This window comes from Halyomorpha halys, unplaced genomic scaffold, assembly GCF_000696795.3.
Source record: "Halyomorpha halys isolate HHAL.00 unplaced genomic scaffold, Hhal_1.1 Scaffold508.1, whole genome shotgun sequence".
NCBI lineage: Eukaryota > Metazoa > Arthropoda > Insecta > Hemiptera > Pentatomidae > Halyomorpha > Halyomorpha halys.
In genome coordinates, this window is record NW_027106467.1 from 1 (window position 1) to 7,767 (window position 7,767).

Sequence of the window (7,767 nt, forward strand, 5' to 3'; positions counted from 1 at the left end):
CTATTGTTTATCGTCAAAGGGAGACCGCGATCCTCACTGTACGAAGTCTAGAAGACAACTGTGTAGCCTAAGGTGTTGAGGTGCCTAACTCCTACGGCGTCTATCATCCATTGATAGAACTCCAATAACAAATAAAGGTCAACTCCGTTAGTCCAAACAGGCCTTATTATGTTCATATAAATGAGGCTTTTGTATTTATTTGGTAGTTTAAACCGTTGTCTTATGTTGTACTTGTTAGAATCAACGAGCAGTTTCCCGTTTTTCAGTATTTTATGATGATTCCATATTAATCGTTTGTCCAGATGTGGTCTAGGTACATGGAGTAAATTAAATATTAAATTCAAATTTTTATAAGATATGATATGTCTGTAATATAACATTTTATATTCGCTCGTGACATCCATTCATATCAATTATTCTAACCTCTTTCCTGAATCTTCAGATCAAATATTTTTAGTCTCTGATTAAAAATAAGAAGGTTATGAAATGTGACTTCATTTATTTTTGTGATAATTTTATAAATATGCATATAAAAAATGTATGACCTTAAAAAAGTTGGTTTTGTTTTATAACTGTTTTCCCCTCTATATTACTGAACTGAATTCTAGGAATATTTTTATGTCTTATACATTTTGTATATGGGTTATGAAAATTATCTTTTTACCCTTGTCCTCGAAACTGGCATAATGTAATATTTATGAATTAAAGTTATTTACAAGTAAAGAAAAAATATATTTAAAAATTGATCAATACGATAAGACTTGGTCCCCTCCCATCAATAACTGTTTACATACATTAGCATAATGAACATGATTAGTTTCTGCAAGGCTTGCCTCAGGATCGGAAACGGTGCACTGATCTCGTGCCTCAAGTTGCGTGCTGTGCAACAGTCTGCACATCCATCCTTCAGTCGTTATTTTATTTCTTTATCCACTCACCTTCCGAAAAGTTGCACAAATATTGGTTTATGAATATGCTTTTATCTTTTTTTACGTCTTGTTTTTTCTAATTGATTTATGTTTTTCATTTATTATATTACTTATTCTATGGATCATATGTCTTGTTGCGGGTTTTAACTTGGCGCTATGAACCATTCCTGTTGGAATGGCCTCAACTCGAAGGGTCCGTTGGTGGTCTGTTTATCTTCTGAGAGAGCGTAGTGAGCAGAAGTCGACTGTCTACGAATTAAGACAGTTATAATGATAAGGTTTGTCATAACTCGCAAAAGAATATATTTCTTATATATTCGAATGCGGCTCCGGAAGACATTAGTCTACGTCTTTTTGCGCAAACAGTAAAGTTGACTTTCTTGTGTTGACGGACTCACAAATCCATTTAGATCTAGTAAATGCATTTTTGTCCCCGCCAACTCAATCAAGTCAACTTTACAAATTTTTACAATCGCGTCATTATTCTTTTGGACCAGTGATATTATGGAAGTGATAGTACGCAACAATAGTAAGGCAAACCGGTGTTTCATATACGAGGAAAATTTCCAAAAAAAAAGGAACTTTTGTCAAATTTATTTTGTTGGTATTTAATTCAAATTACCATAGATGGTAGCTCTACCAACAAAAGAAATTTGAGAAAAATTGGTATCTATGCACTTGCCCCTGAATGTGCACCTTACTTTTTCTTTTGTTTTCTCATAAGTTATGAATTTTATGAAATTTTTCTTTTATTCGGTTTGAATTGTAGACCATGAAGACCTTTGGTCGTGCGATTTATTCTTCTTACGGACATTATTGCTTGTAGGAGGTAACTCAACATCACGCTGCTTCAAGGCATGGTTTTCATGGTGCTGTGATAGACTACCCGTAGCTCCATAACCAATCCCTTCGAGGACCAATTCGGCTGTGTGGTTCCCCCCGAATTACTTAGGTTCTCGACCGGTGGTTCCAGCAATCATTGTGGTAACGATTGATTGCTGTAACTATTTATATGCAAATGCATCATAAAAGTTGCTCAGAATACACTTTTAAGTAACCTAATTTTCAAATATTAGATAAGGATCTATAAGATATATAATAATAACAATATTCTTAGATAGGGATCCCCATTGCCCATGTCAAGAGTGGGTATAGGCTACATGTGGTTCAATTTCCGTCTTAGTGGTCCGCTAACGTCTATGGGCTGGGAATCACTGATCTAGATATAAATTTTATTGCTGTTCAGGGTCAGCAAGCGTACGATGATCTATATTTCTTTCTCTAAAGCAGATCGTCTAATTCGGAAGAAAACTTGCCATTCCCGATTGAAGTATAGAGGATGTAGTATAGAGTATAGAGTCACTCCTACGTTCTGTATGTGCGAGTAACTGGATTATGTATGGTTAAATACACTCCTCCTTTTATATGTGTTTTGTTGACGTGTACTTTCTTATATTAGATATCTTTTGAATGTCCCTTGTGATGTTTGTTATACAAGAGTATACAATTAATTACTATCCTTTAATCGGCATCTGTTCCGGACTATTTGTTCTGAATGTTGACCTTATCGAACGTACCTTTAGGCCTTCATGTTCTGATGAGATAGTAGCTAGGATTATATCGTGCGTAGAACCAGTCTGTCTAATGATCATAAAGGGTACGTAATAAATTGCTAATATCCTTGTTTAATTGTCGAATATAATTAAATTTTCATTCTGAATTTTTACAGCTTTTGAATGTGGATCAATGTATGTATGTATGAATGTTTACATTGAATGTAATAATCGCGTGTTTGTACTTGGTCGACTATCAGTCTAGTTGTGGTCAATAATTTCCTGGGTTTCGCTTTATTTCCTTACACACATATATTCCGCATCTGAACATAAAAAGTCTTAATAGTTTCAATTATCTAATGTATAATTTCTAAAATTCAGTTGTGTTAATCATGATAGCAGTTTTTTTCTGTAAAGTATTTCATCCTTGATTTGTGGCAGTGTTATCATATATTATTTGACCATTTGATCTCCTGGGTCTTTACATTGGGTTCTAGTATGGTGATTCAACAAAAAAAAGTTCGTTATTAATTTGTAAGTTTATTTGAAAGAAATATGATGGTAACGTTAAAATTAACCTACCTAAAAATCCAATGCAGTTAAAAAACCTTAGAAATGTAACTGTCTCTAAGATATAGGTGCGAATTTGTTTCTCATCCTTCTATGAAACCCAGGAGATGGATTGAATTTCAACCAAGTGGAATTTTACAGTTATGTGATGTTATTTCAAAAAGTGAATTTTTTTTTAGTTACTACTCAATGTAAAGCAGAAAAAGAGTTTGATCCCACGGTTCGGTGAAAATAATTCTACGCAATAACTGTTTTTTTCTTAGTATATGGTGGTTACTGTACTTATACTAAACAGTAACAAGTTATTGTGTTTCTAATAAGTTAACCAGTTTTTAGGACTAAAAATAATGCGCTTTAAGACACCAAAATCAAGAAAATGATTGTATTTTTAACAGTTTTAAAATAAATATCAAGTTTACCTGATTACAAAAAAGTGATGTAAAAATCCCTTTTAAAGATAGTCGGTTAAACTTGTATAGAAATACTTCGTTCTTATCAAGCAGAATAAGTTAATGATCATAGGCAATCATAATAAGACTTTACCGACAAGGGTACTGAACCTCATCAAATCAACCCAAACCTACAAGATCAGATTCTACTCCCACATATTTCTTGGTGTGGTGCTTGAACATTACCTTATTTCTACTACTACAATGTCTCAAGTGATTATTCCCATGTTCTTACAGCTTCACTCATCCATTCTTATCGTCGCTGTGCGATCTTGTAATTATTTTTCACGTTGAAGTATGTTCGCTAGGAGAATCATATCTGACGTATAGTGGGGAGGCAGGAGGTTATCCTGTCGGTAACTAACCAGATTGGAAGAACTTAGTTTTCATTTAGTTGGCCTGTCACGAAATAAAAAAAAAAACTTGCAGATGTGATATAGATATGTGGATAGATTGCAGAAAACTTGGAGATGTGTGTTGGGTGTTAAGTGAAAGTTATGTGATGGGCATATTACTCACCGCATCATATTTTTAAATTAAACTTACTTTTTCACTAAATATGAGTGCTCAAAAACTGAATATTAAAAAATATTAGGCTATACTAATTTTTTTCTAATATATTTATGAACATCTTAAACTAGCATTAATACCAATCTAACAGATATGTTTTAAGTTTGTCCAGTCGAGAGATATGGATTTTTGAATTGGGGTGGCTAACCCTACTCACCTTCAAAGCAAAAGTGAAGCTACAAAAGCCATACCCACGAGAGGAAGTTTTACTTTGAGGTTAATAGGAATGTCCTTCATTGTGTTTTAAACTGAAACAGAAGGTAGCCAGTGATCGGCTCGTGCTTCCCTACCTTCTTGTCTTCACTTTACAGGCAGGCCATTCAATGTACTATTTATTTATTTTTTTTAGCCTATATATTTCGAAACAGATAAAATTGGTTTATTATCAATGTCATTTTTTATAAATAAGTCAGTGAAGTGTTACGGACTAGTACAGCCCGGTTTTACTACATAGAATTCCACATATACGTTTTATTGGGTGTGACTAGTGCATTAATTGGTATGAAATAAAAGAGTTTTCATTAATGTATTTATTAGGTTAAGAAATGTGGGGACGTTCGATAGGATTTAGGTATACATATATTTAAAAAAATACTATATATTTATAAAAATAATAAAATCTTGGATCTGATATACCCTATATCATCATTTTCTAATTGAATTATTTTTTATAAATACTGCGGTGACTGTATATTCCAGCTTCCATATTTTTACAAGCACTACATACATCGGATCCCATCTGGTATTCAATGATTCAGCCATAAATCCGGCTGTTAACTTAAAAGGCAGTTGTTAGATGTTATTTCTTCAGTTTAGTTGGCAATATGGCAATGTGATATGAATAATACATGAGAGAATAAATTACCAATACTTGAGTCAATATAATCAGTTGTTCCAGTCTACTTGTTATTTTTCTAGTTTTTATTTAATCTCGCATTCAGTAGCGAATCGTAAGATGTAATTTACGGATAGCTAAAACAGGATAAAGGACCATGTGTGTAACTATAGGACCATGTGTGTAACTCCTCGTTTACCAAGGCCCTTGGAGTTCGCACCAGTCCTGACGTATGCTAGAACTTTCGACTTTTTTTCTTTCTCCACATCTGGTTTATTCATAAGGGGAAAAAACTATACATTTTCCTTAATGCATACGTTCTGTCACTAATTTAACGTAGTTGCATGGTGTTGTTCATTAACTATTATCTTGTTTTCACTTTTACATTATAGAACGGTTTCTTAAAGCTGTCTGTGTTTACATATAAGGCATATTGGATGATGTAAATCTTATCTAATGACCAGGTTTTGACGGTCAAAAGTGGTCGTTGAAACAGAACTCATAAATTTATTGCAATATCCTGCTGGGAAAAGAAGTTCAATTCAGATAAATAGCCGTGATATTTTAATTTGTTTTGCATGATTTAAAACATTAAAAATAACCAACTTTTGCTTTATAATGATAACGGGACTTTGCCCCAAATAATAAATCTAAATAAAAAAAATAAAATTAAACTTGACAATTGAAACAAAAGAAAGAAATTAAATCTGGCGAAAATAATGTTTTATTTTTTCCTCTAACAATTTTATACATTTTTTGTTTGTTTAAATAAATTCTGATTGATCAATCAATATTGTCAATTTTTCTTGTTGACTAGTAAAATGATATAAATCATCAAAATTATGTTCTTAAAAATTCCACTTATTGCAGGGTCGAGTTTAGGTTTGTGGAGAGAGGAAGCGTGGACAACGTCTAATTCATCAATTTTGTTTTATATGTTGAAAACTAAGGAGTTTGGTGAAAATCTATTCTTTAAAAAATTACAGTATATTCAATTTGCTACTAAAATTACTAATCCGTGTAGTTTAGAGATATGGAATGGACAGATATTAGGTCAGTATTGTTAGACACCAAAGCTTAACTTCCTAAAAATAAAACAATGACATTTTTTCTATATAAGTACATAATGTACTAGCTTAAATTGAAGCTAGTTAAATGCGTCATAAAATAGTTTGTAATGATTATTTTCGTAGGAGTAGCAATTTATATTATTTTGGACTAAATAATATCATAAAATTTGGATTTGTATAGAAAACAAAAAGATTTTTGAAAATTATTGAACCTAAAGAAGACACAGTTTTTAGCTAATTTACTCTGCTTCAAAAAGTTGCTAATTATGGTTTTGTATGGGTGGGCTGGTTAGAAGATATTGACCATGGTATTTCCCAAATACGTTTATTTCCAGTTTTCAGACTAAATTTTGTATGCCAATATGAAAGAAGCTACTTAAATTATTATTATTTTATAGATCCTTATTTTATTATTATTGGCGAGATAGACCATGGAGGTCCAAGGCCTGTGTATTTCCTAAGTACATCGCGCATTTCATGACGTGGTTTTCATAGGGTGGGTTCGTCACTCTCACGCCTCATAAATGCCCGGAGGGGAGGGTGTGAGTGAGTATTGTATAATCATGTGCTCGAAAATCCCGGATAGGGCTGGGGACCTGAACTCGCAACCTTTGGTTTGGCAGGGGTTTAAGGCTCACATTTTATCAAATTTATTCTTCTTTAAATGACGTTTGGTTTGGTTAGGTTTCTAGTATTGCAAGTAGTTTTGAAGAAATGGAGCTACAAATGAAAAATTGACTCGTCACTTTTGACTACTAACTATAAATAGTTTTCATTAAAATAATACAAATTAGTGTTAATTAACTGACTTTTTTTTCTCCGGTTGGGCGCGTGGACTATGACGACCCCACTTCTGAAGTGAAAATTTTTTATAAGTTATGATATCACATAAAGTTAAATTAATTTATGAAATTTGTTTGCCTCATGCTATCAAGAGTAACTCTTACCTATATATTTTTTATTACCATAATATTAATGAGTATCCATCCAAAATTTATTTGTTCTATTTTTTTTCTGGAGAAATGATATAAATATAATTTTATTACTAATTATACGTGCATTGTATTACGTTTTAAAATAATTTTAAAACAGTTTCATTATTTTAATTTGGTACTGTTGAAGTTTAATTTCATTTTAATCAACTGAAGAAAATATCCCTATTTATGGTTTTTGTTCACATTTTTTTTTAATTATATTTATATTAATTCATTTAAATGTTCTCTTATATTTAAGATAACAGTAAATATAAATGAAGTAACAGTAACAATTCCGTTTTATATCATATTTCTATAATCACGAACGGTTCAAATTGATTGCAGTGAATTTATTTTATACAATATAAATGTATTATTAGCTATTATATAGTGGATATAAGGATTTTGAATCTAGAGACGAAGAGGTTGCTTCAGAGGGGAGTAGAAGAGTAAAGGGGTCACCGTGTATCGACCAGAGGGTTGCGTTGGGCGCACACAGCTCTAGAGCTGTATCTACACCCTTTCACACGCACACTGTCCTAGATGTATATACACACTCTTACACACAAAAAGTTTAACTGTATGTACACAATATTGCACGCATCTCTTGTCTTATCATATTTTCGGAAAACAAACAAATGACAATGTTTCTCATACTTTTCACAAATTTTGTTTTAAATTTCCGTCAATTTTTTTAAAAATTCATTCCCGAAATAGATTAACTATAAATCAAATAAAGAGGTTAACTATGATCTTTAATAGTTGAACTATTTTACACAAAATGGTACGATTTTTTTTTTACTGATAGACTTTGTTA